We start from the raw sequence: 17,914 nt of genomic DNA, 5'->3' as shown, positions 1-17,914 counted from the left end.
CACTCCAAGCTGTTACGTTGTTGTCGTACGTATATGTTCTGGTTTGTCTTGGGTGAGGCGATGTGATGGTAAATTTCGTCTCGTTGGTTTCGCTCATTGATCTGTGCCTTTCGCAGTCGTCCAATGCACGTTAAATCTGAGGTATTTTTCCCCGGTAATTTGTGTTGTGTGTGTGTGTGTGTGTGTGTGAGAGAGAGAGAGAGAGAGAGAGAGAGAGGGAGAGAGAGAGAGAGAGAGAGAGAGAGAGAGAGAGAGAGAGAGAGAGAGAGAGAGAGAGAGAGAGAGAGACTATCTACCTACGGCGACCTACTATGAGATTCAAACACGGTGGCAGGCAAGGGTCGGCGCGAAGCATTCGCCGCACGAGAGAGAGAGAGAGAGAGAGAGAGAGAGAGAGAGAGAGAGAGAGAGAGAGAGAGAGAGAGAGAGAGACCCGCCCCCGCCCCCGCCCCCGCTTTCAGTAATTCTGCCCCACCTTCCAGAAAATCCCTGGATGCGTCTCAATGGCGTGTGTGTCTGTGTCACGATATGTCTCTGCACACCGAGAAAAATGATAAATTCTATACTATAATCATACGTAATATATACCAATGGATGGATGATTACCTCTCAATCTAGGGCTGGTAATTCTATAAAGTTCACAGGGTCGACGTTCACCGCAGGAGAGGGAGGGAGGGAGGGACGGTGTGGTGGTGGAGGTGGGGTTAGGGTGTGGTACCTCCCCCGCAGGAGACATGCTCGCGCCCTGGCGGCCGGCCAGAACCAGTTGACACCAACCAACGCGCTGACAGATTCCTCTTATACATGTGCGCTCATATATATATATATATATATATATATATATATATATATATATATATATATATATATATATATATATATATATAATTCAAACTGAACAACTCACATTTCCCTAATATCCTCAGTTTCTTAATGGGTGTTAGGGGAAAGCCTGTATAATATTTTTCAAGATCAATGTGAATATATATATATATATATATATATATATATATATATATATATTCAATTAGTCGTCTCTCAATAAAAAGTTAAACCAGTTAACTTTATTTATCAATAGTCTATCATTGAAAACTTTATAGAACGCTTCGACGCACAAATTTTCAGGAATGTAAGCCATAATGGCACGTTAATTAGCCCCTTATTAAAAAACGACACATAAATCATACAATACGTAATTATGGATGATATAGTAATGTCTGGAATTGTGCCACAGAGAGTAATAAAATGATTGCGGGAGCTGGCGGGTCGGGAGCCGAGCGCGGCCATCAGTGGGTTGGAGTAAACACAGTGATGGCAAGCGGCCGACGTGGGCCGGGTCACGTGGTGGTGGTGGTGGCTGCTGCTGCTGGTGCTGCATCTCTCTCCCGCCGGCCATCACGGTGGATCATGGAGAGGAAGGGAGGCCTGAACGCTATTAAAGGATACGGTGTAGTTATACTTAAATAACTTCATAAAAGATTGGGACGATTAGGAGGAAATTAGATTGCGCATGAATGCCATTTCCATAATTTCTAGTAATCATTGTCATATATTTTTTTTTTAAAGGAGAATTCTGTCCAATTTTGTATATGCATATATGTACATAACTCGAATTTCATATTTAAAGACTTGAAGCACTGGTTGCAACTGATAAAAGTGGGAGAACTGGTGTATCTGAATAAGTTAGGAAACATGTCGGTACAATAATGCACAGATAAGGTTACTTTGGGTAATAACAACACATTATACATGATATATAGTAGGGATGATGGACATTACATGTACCCACCAACCATGAGAGTACGACGTTACATAAGTGAATTTGAGATAGGGTGAATATGAGGGTGGAGAAGGGGGGATGGCTAGTGTGTGATAGGCTGGGTGTTGTGCGAGCGGTACACCAGCTGACAGAAGCAGCCCAGGCAGTTGGGGTGGGGGGGGGACGCTCGTGGGGTCATCCCTGCAGGTTGCAGTGAACTGGTCGTCGTGAAGGCAGGCGCTCCCGGGGGGTCACTGCCACAGTCTGCTGCATTGAACTGGTTATGTTAAAGGTGTTCCCAGGGGAGGGTCACTGCCACAGACTGTTCCAATGAACTGGTTGTGAGGGAGGTGCTCCCAGGGTCTTTGCCACGGTCTGTTGCGAATGGACTGGTTGAGAGGCGGTCTCGGGGATCACTCCTGCAGTCTGTTACAGCCAACTGGCTGTGAGAAACGTTAAGAATACGAGGGTTCGCACCCTCAGACTGGGGATGAGAAGAGAGAGAGAGAGAGAGAGAGAGGAATGTTCGCTGAGGAAAGAAACATGTCGGCGAGGTGAGGGCAGCAGATGTGTCATAAAAAGTCGCAGGTCTGAAGCTGTGTTGTCTCAATTGGGTATGGACTTGGAGACAACCCTATTATTAGGTTAACTGAAGCAAGGAGATATATATATATACGTGTGCATAGGAGAAACCAGAGAAGACAGAACAAACTAGAGAAAGAGAGAGAGAGAGAGAGAGAGAGAGTAAACTCGCGAGAAAAATATACACAAGCTCCAAGCTTTCGACTGTATTTCAAACCATTTTTAAAGATCCTTGAGCAATGGCTTGAAGTGTAGCCGAAAGCATGGAGCTTCTGTGTTTGATTTTCCATCGAGTTTAAGCATATGCGTGTCAGCGGTTGTCTCTGCGTGCACGTATGGAAATGTGATAATACGATTATCAAAGATTGACCAAATGATCTGGATTTTTATAGATATAAAACTTGTAGTTTACATTTATATCACAGAAACGAAAAATATACCCATCTTCTAACCCTGTTTGTAAGGGCTGCATTTTCTTTTTAGTTGGCTTATGGGATTACGTGATCAAAAAGAGATGTTGAAGTATGCCACTTTTGGCAAATCGTCTATGTATGTTGCGAAGAGTGATGTGCAATATATATATATATATATATATATATATATATATGTATATATATATATATATATATATATATATATATTTAACTATTCGCCATTTCCCGCGTTAGCGAGGTAGCGTTAGGAACAGAGGACTAGGCCTTTTTTGGAATATCCTCACCTGGCCCCCTCTGTTCCTTCTTTTGGAAAATTATATATATATATATATATATATATATATATATATATATATATATATATATATATATATATATATATATTATCACTGGGGATAGGGGAGAATGAATACTTTACCACGTATTCCCTGCGTGTCGTAGAAGGCGACTAAAAGGGGAGTGAACGGGGGGGGGGGGGGCTGGAAATCCTCCCCTCCCATTTTACTTTCTCCAAAAGAAGGTACAGAGAAGGGAGCCAAGTGAGGATGTTCCCTCTGAGGCTCAGTCCTCTGTTCTTAACGCTACCTCGCTAACGCGGGAAATGGCGAATATGTATAAAAAAAAAAAAATACATATATAACGTATTTGTTTATAACTGTCCAGTATCAACGGTTGCTGTAAACATCAAAAGAGGCACCTGTAAACTTGAGTGTGTGGCGAATGTATGTATAATGAGGTCCAAACGAAATGTAGATGGGTAAGACCCTAAAAAAATGCATATACACGAAATGTAGATGGATAAGACCCTAAAAAAAAATGCATATTGTAATATGGCCCTGAAGGATCTTAGATGTGAGATAAGGCCATAAGAATCATAGGCTTGAGATTAGGACAGAAAGAACACAGCCTAATTTCAGAAAATAGCACCTAACTGAAATATTAGGCTACTTTTAGCGATTCGACTTGTTTACCACTACTGCAGAGATCAAAGAGTTAAGTGGGCTAACCTGTGTCTTCTTCGTTGGAAAGACGATGATGCATAAAGCAAGAGGTTAGTGCCCTTTGTGGAGATGAGACAAAAGTGTTGAGACAAGAGCTTTTGAATGAATGCGGGAATGAGTCAACAGCCTTAAAGAACATGGAGACAAGAGACAAGGATTAAGAGGAGCTCTGAACGTTGGAAAGGTGCCCTGGGAATAGGAGTGTCAGAACCCAAAAGGCCCTACGGAGATCTGAAGGCGGGCGGGCGCGCGCGCGCCACAGAGAAGTATAAGGGACGAGATAAAGGGACTTCAAAGAAGAATCAGGGTTGTGAAACCCTGATGAATTGACAAACGTGAGTAGAAGTATCCATTAGGAATGATATACGTGAGACAAGAGCTCTTAAGGGTCAACTAGTGTGAGATGAGATCGGTAAAGGTCAGTTGAACGTGATATGGTTCACTGAGTGGTACATATGAGTAAAAGACCCTGAAGGATTGGTATGCAGAAGGCAAAGGCCCTGAAGGATTGGTATGAAGAAGGCAAAGACCCTAAGGGACCAAGAGGATCAAGACAAAGAGCACCTGATTAATGAATAAGTAGTAAGAGAAGGGGCGCCCTATAAAATTGGTTGGCGTGAGGAGCAGAGAGCGCGAGTCAAAATCAATGGACCGGCAGGAATTAGGGGGGGGGGGGGGACCTAAAATCCCCTGCAGGCGATAGTAAAGGACTGAAATTAATGGTCGTCGTGATGTAGGAGGCTTCAGAAACAGAACTGTCGTACAGAAAGCCCTCAGAATGAGTAGGGTGATACAGAAGGCTACAGAAACACGGGTGACATAGAAAGCATCAAGTGGATTATATACAAGGCTACAGAAAGCTTTCAGTAACAGTAGTGTGATACAGGAGGCTTCAGAAATAATAGTGTGACGGAAGGCTTCTGAAACCGTAGTGTGAAACGACGCCTCATTAGACAATAGTGGAAGAGAAGGTTTCAGAAACAAAGGTCTGATAGAAGAGGCTTCAGAAGTCAGTTGCAGAGGACTTCAGAAACAGTAGTGTGAGACACGAGGCTTCAGAAACAGTAGTGTGAGACACGAGGCTTCAGAAACAGTAATGTGAGACACGAGGCTTCAGAAACTAATTTGAAATAGAAGACTTCAGAAACTAATTTGAAATAGAAGACTTCAGAAACTAATTTGAAATAGAAGACTTCAGAAACAGTAGTGTGAGGCAGAAGGCTTCAGGAACAGCAATGTAACAGACAATCAGGAACCCACGCCAAGTATAGCATTACTTCCGATTTCAAGTCCTAATTTAAGCTAGTAATTTTTAGGGACTTTCACATTAATATCAACTGATCGCTGCTATACTCTGACGTCAGAAGCCGTAAGATAACGTAGCACCATTATGTTGTAACGTCAGAAGCCATAGGATAAGGTAGCACTACCATATTTAACGTCAGAAGCCGTAAGGTAATATAGCAAAACAATGTCTTAGCGTCAGAAAGCCTTACGTAAGGTAACATAGCAGTACAATGTTTTAACGTCGGGAAGCCGTAAAGTAACATAGCAGTACAATGTTTTAACGTCGGGAAGCCGTAAAGTAACATAGCAGTACAATGTTTAACGTCAGAAGTCGTAAGGTAACATAGCAGTACAATGTTTTAACGTCAGAAGTCGTAAGGTAACATAGCAGTACAATGTTTTAACGTCAGAAGCCGTAAGGTAATATAGCAAAACAATGTCTTAGCGTCAGAAAGCCTTACGTAAGGTGACATAGCAGTACAATGTTTTAACGTCAGAAGTCGTAAGGTAACATAGCAGTACAATGTTTTAATGTCTGAAGCCGTAAGGTAACATAGCAATACAATGTTTTCACGTCGGAAGTCGTAAGGTAACATAGCATTACTATGTTTAACGTCGGAAGCTGTGAGGTAACCTAACCTAGCCTTGCTGTTTGCCGACGTCAAACGCTCAAGAATCAAACTGTCACTAAAAGTTCGCGTGAGGGATAAACACATGAAGTGTAGAACCTAATGTTCTAAATAGGAGTTGTTCAGACATAGCGAGCTGCTTCCACGGGCCCATGATAAGTGCTGGGGCAACTGACCTTCTGACAATCACCAGATGTTACCTGAGTCTGGGTTTGTAAACTGAGTACAACACGACAATATCCCTCTGTAAATCCGACCTGATGATACGTGTGAGACTCGGCTGTAAACATTAAGGACACCATTTGACCTTCTGTAAATTAGTCCAATCTGTTAACCAAGAACAACAGGACTAGCCCTCTCTGTAAATCGGATTAACCAGCTGTGAACTGAGAATAACAGGACTAGCCCTCTCTGTAAATCGGATTAACCAGTTGTAAACTGAGAATAATAGGACTAGCCCTCTCTGTAAATCGGATTAACCAGTTGTAAATTGAGAATAACAGGACTAGCCCTTTCTGTAAATCGGATCAACCAGTTGTAAATTGAGAATAACACGACTAGCCCTCTCTGTAAGTCAGACTATTTTCCTTTTTACAGACGTCTGTGGATCTTCAACAGTACGTAAAGCCTAGCTTGGCATGCCCGTTTACCCTATAGTCTTTTGTGGATCTTTGATTAAACAGTGAATAAGAACAGCCTAGCTTGGCATGTCCATTTACCGTACACTGTTTAGTGGATTTTAAACAGTCAGTAAGGACAGCCTAGCTTGGCCGCTCCGTGTGTACCTTACACTTCTGTGGATCTTAGACAGTGAGGACAGCCTACGTAGCTTGGCAGGTCTGTTTACTCGTGACTGAACTAGGGTCTAACCTCCCTGCCCTTGTGGGGACACAGGGGAGGTTGCCTGCCCTTGTGGGGACACAGGGGAAGTTGCCTGCCCTTGTGGGGACACAGAGGAGGTTGCCTGCCCTTGTGGGGACACAGGGGAGGTTAGCTGCCCTTGTGGGGACACAGGGGAGGTTGCCTGCCCTTGTGGGGACACAGGGGAGGTTGCCTGCTCTTGTGGGGTCACAGGGGAGGCTGCCTGCCCTTGTGGGGACACGGGGGAGGTTGCCTGCTCTTGTGGGGTCACAGGGGAGGCTGCCTGCCCTTGTGGGGACACGGGGAGGTTGCCTGCCCTTGTGGGGACACAGGGGAGGTTGAGATCTTCACGTGTTTTCAGGGATACTACAGCCAAGCTCTCCTCTAGTGTCAACAATAAGAATAACCCAAGTGTCGCTCCTGCCAAGACAAATGTTCCTCATATTTTTTTCCTCCCTCTTTGGCAACATACGGAATACGTCAGATGTGCATGCAACACGTTTTTCGTCACGGTTCTGATGTGTACCAGCGTTCTTAGTTTATGGTGATTTAGGCATCAGTTGATTTTTTCTTTTTTATGTGATGAGTATGATAGTTATGAAATACGGACATGTTTGTTATATATCAGTGACGCATGTCATTGTTCGTACTCTCTTGAAGGACCAAGATGAACTGGGTGTGAAATACCTTCGATCCATTGAGCACAGCAGAGCGATCCTTGGGTTTGAAGGCTTAGACTTTGACCAGATCAGAGGCCATACCATCCTACCCAAGGGCCGTAAAGTATCGCTCAAGGCGTTAAACCTGTGCTATGGAAAGTATATTGGTACAAAAGTTAACAATAACTTTTTTTTACAACTGTTTGCAGTATATTTGTACAAACGTTAGAATTTGTACAAATATTTAATGGTTGTCATGTCTAATATTCTGTGTTTGTTGTTTCTTTTGTAGACCAGGGGAGCATGGGAGTGGGTCCCGGACACTGAACAACCCCCCCCCCCCCCTGCCCAGCCTGTGTAGCGATCCGCCCCTCCCCTGCCAGTGTTGCATTCCTCACCTCCCCTGTCCATGTTGCTACCCATCCCACCTTTCCCCTGCCCGTGTTGCAATCCCCCTCTCCCCCCATCTTCTTCCCTGACCTTGTGGCAATCCACCCCTCCCCTGCCAGCGTTGCAGTCCTCACGTTCCCTATGCATGTTGCTACCCACCCTTCCTTTCCCCCCTGTCCATGTTGCAATCCTCCTCTCCCATGCCCGTGTTGCAGCCTTCCCCTCCCCTGCCTTGGACCGAAGCTATGGTAATATTGGTGTCAGGCTGGCCAGGGGGACACTGCAAGAACTGGTTTAACTGGATGCAGTCACATGCTGCAAACTGTAGGAGACATAGTAACCCCAATGTTAGCTGGGTCAGACCGGATGCACTAACATGATCTAGGCTGTAGAGGCACAATGGACCCCCCCAATGTTTACAAGCTTACATTGTACAGCTCGGTGCTTTACCCATGACACCTCGATGGCGATCCGCCGCCGCGTCGTGTTCCTCCTGCTGGGTTTGTACAGGCTGGAAAGGCATGAGGCGGCGAGAGAGGGTAGCAAGGCAGGTGGTGCCCTCTTGGTGGCCGCTGCTCCCTGGGCGAACCGGCCGCCCGTCACTTCCATGGCCTTGTACTGCGGTCTACAGTGCATCATGAAAATTCCTGCTAGAGTACTGCAGGTGTGCCTGACATGCAACGTAGTGTGAGCATGGGCTACAAGTTCATCGTATATATATATATATATATATATATATATATATATATATATATATATATATATATATATATATATTGTGTGCTTGTGTATATATACTTGTGATTTTTTTATGGAATATATGAATCAGAAGCGTTGCATAAGAGGATAAAATGAAAGGGTTCAATATAAAGTCTTTGCAGCTTAGAAAACAATTAAATTATCCCGGATTCGATCTCATGGCGTGCAGTGCTGAATGGTTTTCATCGATTTCGTGTTAGTGTATATATATATATATATATATATATATATATATATATATATATATATATATATATATATATATGATATCAAGATGCTGTTCATTCGTACATATGAATCTGTCTTGCCATCAGGAAAGAATGCGTTAGTACATGTAGTTCGGCACGTACGTACAATCTACATAATAGTATTGGTAATTTTGTGTGTCTCTCTTTCTCTCTGTGTAAACGATTTGCCTTGCAAGAAAGATGTTATGTACTTTAAGCTGGGTCGTTATAGCAGTATAGTATTATACTTTTGGATTAATCAAGGACCTAAGATGAAGTTGAGCTTCAAAGTGATCGTTTTTGGTTTTTTTCAACACTGTATCTGAACAATTCAGCCTCTTGTGTCCAGCTGGTCGCCCGGATGGGTCTGGCTCATCACTGGCTTAGGATTATCATCTTGACCAAGACAGACCATGATGATGTGGTCATCCATCACTGTATATATATATATATATATGTGTGTGTGTGTGTGTGTGTGTGTGTGTGTGTGTGTGTGTAATTGGATATACACAAAGATATAATAAGGTTGAATTCTAAGAAGAGAATTAAAGTTCCCTCTGGTCTGCCATGAAACCGAGCGAAGTTATAAAATGTCTTAAAAAAAACCCTGAACAGAACACTATATATAACCCTTAAACACGACCTTGGATATATTTGTGTGACCTTTAATCTAACTCTTGACTTCAAAGGCCACGCCTTCATCACTATGGCTTGTATCGTCATGCTCAGGATATAAATGCTTATGATATAAATGAAGGAAAACAGTACAGAAACAACGGAAATTAGCTCTGAAGGCACAGACGAGAAATCTAGTTTGCACTTGGAAAATCCAGAACAGTACAGCCATTTGTAAGAATACGTCATAGCACCATTAAATTCAAAAGATGTTCTATGTATGTATGGTACATTTCATGATCAGAAAAATATAAACATCCTGCTATGCATATTGGTGTAAGATCGAGCTGTAGGGCTAAAGAAAAGCCTGTAAAGCCGACAAAAGGTATGCGCGTTAGGAGACTGCATACTGGATAAAATAGACTATGTGTACACTAGCAATGATAAATGAGAGGCAGTGGATGTTGTTCCGTCCACCAGTCGTTAAAAAGAACGAATAACGTAGTCGTACTACGTAAACCTAAAGCAACCTAACTTACAATCAAACGATCGTTAAAGAAAATCCCGATGGCAATTTACAGAACTACAACCACTTTGTTAATGAAAAATAGTCAAACGCGCTGTTGCATTTTTTTTTTCTGTCCTCAAATGGTTTTAACAACGAATACATCCTCTCCACATCATATAATGTTCTCGGTATGGACTAGGCTCCTCTACTTCTTAAGTCTTCCATGGTCCATGGCGGTCTCATGCCATGCTATGGCCTTGAGGGTTAGACCGGGTCTCTGGCCTCAATAGTATGCGTATGGGATCAATAAAATCCATTTTCCTTAGAAATGTTTGCTTCTGTTCCAACGTATCTTTATACTGTGAAGCCTTCCCATGTTGAGAGAGGCAATGACAAATCCCTCTTGTGATTTTCAAGTTCCATTATCTAGTACCTAATTCCTAATCAAGACATGATGCTCAGAATTGTTAATGAATCATAGCATGATGGTTCAGAGCACCTTGAAATGAACAGCACAGACAATATTTTGCTGTTGAAAACGCATGGCAGATAGGTTCGTTATGAACGCAAGCAACAGAAACCCACTGGAATGGGTGACAGGAAGCATCAGTATTAGTGCATGAAGCTGAGTTCCGTTCGTGAATGAATGAACGAATACATTGCTAAAGTGAACTATACAGACGACACAAGATGCCATACTAAATTTTTTAATGAAACACGTTGTCTAGAGCGGTTTTGGGGTATCAATAAAGGGAGTCTAGTATTAAAACAGTTTATGTATAAACCGTAAGACCAGATATAAACAACCATCCTCACACCGAACCTGTTATGATATAGGTTAGATTGTGAATCTTTTGTTAGATTTGGCATTAAAGATTATATCATCCTTCCCCCTCCTCCATAAAGATTGGCAAAAACAAGGGATCAGGCAACTAAATGTTGTTTTGGGTTGGGTGAGGTTTAGCTCATCCCACATCCGTGGCTGAAAAAATATAAAAAAGTGGTCATCTATTTTTTTTTTTCAGGGGAGGAGAGGAACTAACCCTACACTATTGATGTTTTTGCTATAGGGACATGGTAGCCGTGACGTAAGGGAGGAAGTATGGTCACGCCGATTTAAGCTTTAATCAAGGGAAACTGCAGAATGTTCGTACGAGACAGGTCCTGTTGCACCCGACCATAAGTCCTGTGTTATCTAGCTTATGCTGAAACCTCTTAACGTTATAGCGTTTATGGCTTCACTTAGCAACATGCTCCATTCGTCTACAACATTTTTGCTTTTCTCTTACTGACGTTTGTTTATCGATTTTTTCCCCCATTCAGTATTTAAGTTTGGATCCCCCCATGATGTTGACTTCACTCCTCTTGTTAGTATTTCATTCTATCCTTGATTTATCCATTTTTACTTGTGTTCACATGTTATGTAACCCCACTCACTTTGCACCACACACACAAGTGTCAGAAAATATAAAATCCTTAAGGGTCAGTAATGTACTGTATAGCTCATTAATAATACCATCAGAAGGCTGTGTTCTGTTTAACTACTGCTGGCGATAATTGTCACCACGGCTGGGACAGCCGCCATTACAGCCGTACACGGGAAGGTCCCATGGGTGTAACGACATTTAAGATGGTCTAAGGAGCGCATCAGACATCGGTACATAAGTTCTTGGGACTTGTGACACAGCCACGTGACCCCCCCAAGCCATCCAATCATGAGTCACTGGTGCTCCCGCGTGCGTCATTCGTGACGTACAACCTACTCAGAAGGTCGCTAGCGGGCTGACTCTCTGCCTTCGCCCGTCCGGAAGTCCCCATGAACGATTATAAAAATACGGGCATTTTCTATAGGACTTCGTTTAGTTACAAGGCGAGGGGCGCCGTAGGAGTGCTGTACATTCGAAGTTGAGAAAGAATGACGTACAGGTTGAGCTCAATGGGTATGCTTTTCCAGGAAACATGCTTGGAGATGCTGACGTCTTTGAACTGATTCCAGGTCCAGGACGCCCACACACTTTTATGAAAAGTCGGCGGAGCTGAAGCACCCTGTATTTTCTTTTTTTTTATTTCTCCTTTGTTCCTCACACCTCCATTTTCAATTTTGTACAAGCGTTCCTTTGTTCATCCACTTAAATCCATTAATATTAATCATTCTATATGACTCTATATGAACCGATTTTTTTTTAACCTCGTAAGCATAGATCATCTCCTGTATTAACAAAATTTAATGGAAATCTAGAAGCATGGAAATGGTGCAGTACGTTACCCAACGCGAGTGCTCAGCATCGCATTTATCACAGTTCGGTACGTTGCCTCATCAAGAGGTGTTGATTTTGCATGTAATTAAATCAAACCACTTGGAGTGTAAAGTAAATGAGGAAGGAATACAATAAAGGAAATAGTTAAACATTACCTAGATGGAAATAACCAGCAGAAATGTGTGTGCTGTGTGTGTGAAAGGGTCATTGTACGTTACCTGTCGCCAAGGCCTTACCATAGGAGAATTGTGCTGTAGATAAACTGTCTCCCGTCAAATATTAGAATGGCAATATGGCGCAGGGACAAAGATATATTTATCAAATTGTTTCCGTAGTACATGAGGCCCAAACGAAAACATGCATCTCAGGGTCTGACACCGGTCTGAGAAGCACTAAGAACTAATGGAGATGGTCCAAAAGAAGGTAATAAAGATGCCAGAATTAAGAGAGTTGAGTTACAGTAAGATATTAGAGGCCATAGCACGAAAATAAGGAAGTGTTAGAATACATGTGAAGTACTTCCATAGTTTAGAGATGGTGGATGAATGGAATAAACATGAAATTGTGAATGCAGATGACATATGTCAATTTAAGAAATTCTGTGATTTAAGTTGAAAAAAAAATATGGGGATCTGCTAGCCTGGAAGCCTGTGTGTAACAGCCCCCTTTCCTCATGACACTAATTTGTTAGTGCATCGAGACACTATTGAAATGAGAAATCGACTACAAGTATGGCCAAGTATGGTCAAGAAATTGAGTCTTCTCCGTGTTCACAAATGGGTAATCACACACACACACACACACACACACACACACACACATTTTCACAAAAATGTTTTCAAAAAATAATTTTAGATCTAGAAACAAAAGCATGTGCTATTATATAAAATAAAACAATTACAAGAACGAAGGTCTTAACTGCTTTGAGAATGATGGCACCTCTACCCCATCATCGTCATGTCTTATCATGTACTCAAGACTTGGTGATGTGTCATAAAAATTCAGTGATCTGGCGTTACGGAACTTGTTGCAATAATGGTGGAGTTCCAGGTAGATAGGGAGACTCGTGGACTGGGTGAATCCATGTGTTGGCGGCGGTTCGTGGTGACGTCTCCCGAGAACAGGGGTTGCACAATGTTTCTTGGAAATCCCAGGAGCTGGGAATCGCGAACCTTTTTCAAAGTCCTCTTTCTTGTGAGTCACTCAAAAGAATAAAACTCTAATCAATCTTAGGTTTTTTTTCTCCCCTAAGTCCAGGTAATGTGTTTGATAACGAGGGATGAAGCCCTTTTGAAATATGCCATTTTTAAAAATGGTAAAAGTTTCTCGGCCTGCTAAATCTACTTAATTAAGATTTAGCCGGGGAAACTGCTTGTGACGGACTTGAACTAGACCGGCAAACGTGTAAGTTCCACGTCTCTTGTCCATTACATCATGTGGGAGCAAAGCATTCTTCAAATATCAGAATAATTGCATCAAGTGAATCAGGTTGCTTATTTACGTTTAATCTTAAACCACATTTCGTCATGACCTATTATTGCGCATGCGTCTGTCATTAGAAAGTGTCAGGAGTATACCGTAAAGTTCATATAGCGTCGTTATACAGTCAGTCATTACATGACCAAGATATTATATTGATTTTTTCCAAATAGAGGCGACTGAATGTGATATTGGAAAGTGGGGATAAAGTACCCGCTAAATTAAAGTGCGGCGAAGGTGGTGGTGGAGGAGGGCGCATGCGCAGTGTGGTCCAGTTGGTCCAGAGCCTCTCCCCTGGCGTTTGGCCTCGTACCATATATTATCTGTGGACGACTTGATGCATAGCAAATGCATCACTTTTGATATTGTTGTTCGACGCACCTTCTTCTGTGTCAAGGCAGTTAATTGAAACATGAAATTTAAATATTGCGGTAATAACAACGCACAGGTGAGTTAAATGTGGTGCGGTGGGGTGTCCTGGTTTGGCAATGGCTGAATCCCACCAGTCGGTGTTAACTATATGAATGCGTTTATTGCCTGTATGTTTGTGGCTCTTATACCCGGTTTAAAGTATGATTTGTGATTAAAAATAATTCGGTAGATGAAGTAATGTGATATTGATGGAGTGATTTGTGGTGGGGAGACTAGGCAGGCAAGGCCGAGCCAGACATCTCTGTCTGACCCTCGCCATCCCAAATCCACCATCAAGAAATTATAATTGCCACCTACATCCTCATTTCCGGTAACTTATTTCCATTTGTTTTGCAGGAAATTAAGTGTCATTACGTTGAAGATATCCACCATTTGCCGATGGTGCGAGAAATTATGACAAAATGTGGTAGGGAATGGCCTTGAAACGTCTAGCGAGTTCTGTGCCTCTTTGTTAGGCCTTACAGGAATCCCTGCCTTTGTAACTGCTGTTCATGGTATTATCATCATCTTATTCATCCTTGTTCGTCATGACGGTGCCACATTTGAGTTGCTCCTGCAGAGGGTGAGGGGAAGATCCATAATTGGCCCGTCATATGGTACGTGCAGTGTAATGTACCCGGACGGCCAAGTTCTTCATTTTAAGATTTTTTTAAGAGTAACCCATCGTGTCCAATGTGGATTTTTTTAATCATGTAGATTTGATTGATGGGGGAATGGTTTTGAGTGCGGATCGATTTATTCTGGAATATTCTCTTGGGATTGTTAAGAGGAGTTGGTCATATGTGTGTGGTAGAAATGTTCGAGTCGCCATGTGATAAAGAATGACTTTTCATCTCATTTCTCATAACCTGCATGACTTAAAAGACATGATTTTTTGCATTTTTTTTTTGTTTCATTTTGAAGTGAAAGCTGCTCTTAAAAGGCTTTTATCAATGAAATAAAGGCCTTGTTTAAAGGTTGGTTGAAGTGCTTGGTCATCTGAAGATTCTTTTCTCAACCTTTTATTTTTTTGGAGGTTGTGCCTTTAATTTATTAAGATATAATCTAACATCCTAGGCAAACGTTAGGGGTGGAATTTAAAGGTGTTTGTATTTTAAGCTTTCCTTGTGCCGGTTTTTGCAGAGGCAGAAAAGTTGAGAGGGCAGTTCATCTGATGCTGGCTTTAATAAATTTGAGGGGAAAATGATTGGATTTTGTATTCAGTGAGAAATTAGATAAAATTTTATGCAAGGGCCGTCATATTTTTTGATATGCATGCCTACCCTTTCTAATGAGTTGTGCATAGATGAAATGTAATAAACTGTGTGGAGAATTTATAATAATAATGAACATTTGAACATGAATATTGCTGACAATGCATCATAACTGTACTCAGTCACTAATAGTACTTTATTCAAGCTGCCTCACCACATGGTACTTTATTCAGGCTGCCATGTGGTGAGGTACTGTTCCCCTCCCCAGATTCCTGGCGATAAGTGCAGGCACACATTGATTGTGGTTGACTAAACAACCATCAAAAACAGTTGCAGATGCATTGGCAAGCTTGGATATATTGTTGCTAGTTAATGTATGAGGGTCAATCAAGTATAAGACACTTATGTTCACACAGACGATGCTGGGAAACCAGGATGAGAGCGAATTAAAGAAGACTCCCTTATATACGGAAAATCCGACAGCCGAACATTAGGTACCCACGGAAAGAACGTGTGGATTTGGAAGAAACAGAGCGAACTCTTTGCACTGTAGAAGTGATGTAGACTGCTAGTGCAGGATTTATAGTATGATTTCTATGCTGATGGCAGGGAGGGCTGTAAAGGTTAGAGAAAAATGTGGATGTGATGAAAGTAAGCATGTGGAATGTATAGGAATCCACAGATCCTATGAGAAGTTAGAGAAAAATGTGGGTGTGATGAAAGTAAGCATGTGGAATGTATAGGAATCCACAGATCCTATGAGAAGTTAGAGAAAAATGTGGGGGTGATGAAAGTAAGCCTGTGAAATGTATAGGAATCCACAGATCCTATGAGAACCTACCCTAACTTTGCTTAGTTGAAACATACCAGCAAGAATATCACCTTGTCCGCCTTTCCATTTGATGTATGTGCACTGAATTATGTTCATGTATAAGGATGCCTTTGTGTGCACCATATCTTGTATTAGTCCTAGCAGCTTTTATATACTTGAAACCATAGCAGCCACGCGTATTTTCATATATTTTAAGTGGGTAAATTTGGCTTTTAGAGGACTTTAGGTGAGGTCTTAATGAGTTCTGCTGGTTTAAACATGTTTTCCTTTAACGTTAATTAACCTCACTGTTTCCCTGATCTTCATAGTCCTCCCCCAGTCATCATATTGTAGAAAAGGAAAGATGATGCTAATCATTCTTTGCAGTTCTCATTTGTAGCATCAAGTGAATTGCCGTATTAAGTTGATTTTAAAGAAAATTTATAAAGAAATTAGGAAATAGATATGCATTATTCTATATAATAGGGTGATTCAGGCAATTCTTCACCAGATGGGAAAGTGATGACAGTTTGCTTATGGCTTATGTAGGTCTCACCATTGCCTGCCTCCTCATCTGATGACAGACAGGACATAGTGGAATTTTCATTGGGTGACAGTTTCCAATTCTTTAACGATTTATTGCAGAAAATTTAGTTTCCTATTAATGCTTCCATAGGGACCCCTCTATTATAGCAAGGAATTATCTGTCAGAACATTGTTCGTATGTTCAGGAATGTGATAGGTTAGACTTCCATTCTTTTCTCTTCTCTCCTCTACTGGCATATAGAACACTGAATCAACCCGTGATCCACACACAGCTCGTAGACAAAGGTGCAGTATTGCCACTTCCATGTGGAAAAATATTCTTATTGTACTTTATGTATTTTGGTAATATACCAGTTCAGGGACACAAATGACATGTGGATTTGGAACAAATATCAGTGGATTCCTTATACTTAGCAGAAGTGATTTAGGCTGTTGATTTTAGTATTGAATAAAGTGATAGGTGGGAGAATTACAGATATGGAAAATATTGGGCTAACGTAGAAGTAGGTGAAATATCTGCAGAAATTAATGGAAGTTATGGAAAGTTTACTCAACTTCCATAAGCTGCTAAGATTTATCTTTTCATTGTTATAGTAAATGTACTAGACTCGATATTTGTCTTTGATCGTAAAAATCAGACATTGCAGACAAGATTGAGATGGTGGGTTTGCTGCTAAGCCTCTCCTAGTTGTCTGCCTCTAGTAGTTCAGGACATGTTTTCCTTATTCTTAACATGGATATCTAATGCTAGGGAAAATGAGGTGGAGGTTTTTGAAGAATCTAGTTGCTTCACCGACCTTTACATAAATTAGACCCCTTTTTTTCCAGATTTTCAAGGCACTCCTTTTGCCCTTATTTTTTTTCGTCTGTTGTGGTGTTGGTCTTCATATCCTGTAACAATCAATTATCCGCACTGACGTACACTTCCTCCAAACCCACATTATTTTAATGGTGTCCTGAAATGGGCATATCAACATATTTATGGAAGAATGTCTCCAGGGTTATTTTTGTTACCTCCTAGGAGTAGGTTTTGTCCAATGAAAATGACAAGAACCTAGCTTAACTTTACAACCTAACTCAGCCTTGGGAACAAAGGGTATCAATTTCCTTTGCTTGATATGGCATTGGATTTATGGACTTTTCAACACTTTTTCAACAGGAGAACAGTTAAGATGGTGAAATATCAAAATATGTAAACGTCGGGACGGACCAATATCCAGACTGTAGAATTTTATGAATTTCAGAAATACATGGGCTACACAGGTTGTCCTCAGCATTTAACCATCAGTGTGTTTTGTATACCTGATGCACATTGGAATATCAGCTATGTATTTGTGACATATGTAAATATACATTTTTCTGTATAAACTAAACATTTTGGGAACATTCTAGAAACTCTTGCTCCAAGTTTGCTGTAGTTGTGAATGCTCTGTAAGTGTACAGATTTTAGATATTGTACCTGTGTCATCTGTTTTTAGATGGAA

General features: G+C 41.5%; 1 protein-coding gene across 7 annotated transcripts in view; it reads left to right on the top strand.

Annotated features, from left to right (window-relative positions):
• Positions 1-17,914, top strand: part of PRL-1 (PRL-1 phosphatase) — a 105,865-nt gene that overhangs the window by 30,886 nt on the left and 57,065 nt on the right. For 2 of the 7 annotated variants that reach the window (XM_071666902.1, XM_071666898.1), the window contains exon 1: positions 13,627-13,896. The exons of 3 other annotated variants lie outside the window; for them this stretch is intronic. The gene's annotated coding sequence lies outside the window, so the exon portion shown is untranslated. Of the gene's footprint in view, positions 1-13,626; positions 13,897-14,423; positions 14,477-15,494; positions 15,568-17,914 lie in introns of those variants that run through there. 2 more of the 7 variants (XM_071666900.1, XM_071666901.1) reach the window with 2 other exon arrangements.

The sequence above is a fragment of the Panulirus ornatus genome, chromosome 11 (assembly GCF_036320965.1).
Source record: "Panulirus ornatus isolate Po-2019 chromosome 11, ASM3632096v1, whole genome shotgun sequence".
Taxonomy (NCBI): Eukaryota; Metazoa; Arthropoda; class Malacostraca; order Decapoda; family Palinuridae; genus Panulirus; species Panulirus ornatus.
Note: the sequence above shows the minus strand (reverse complement) of the source record. Positions and strands in the feature narration are given on the sequence as shown.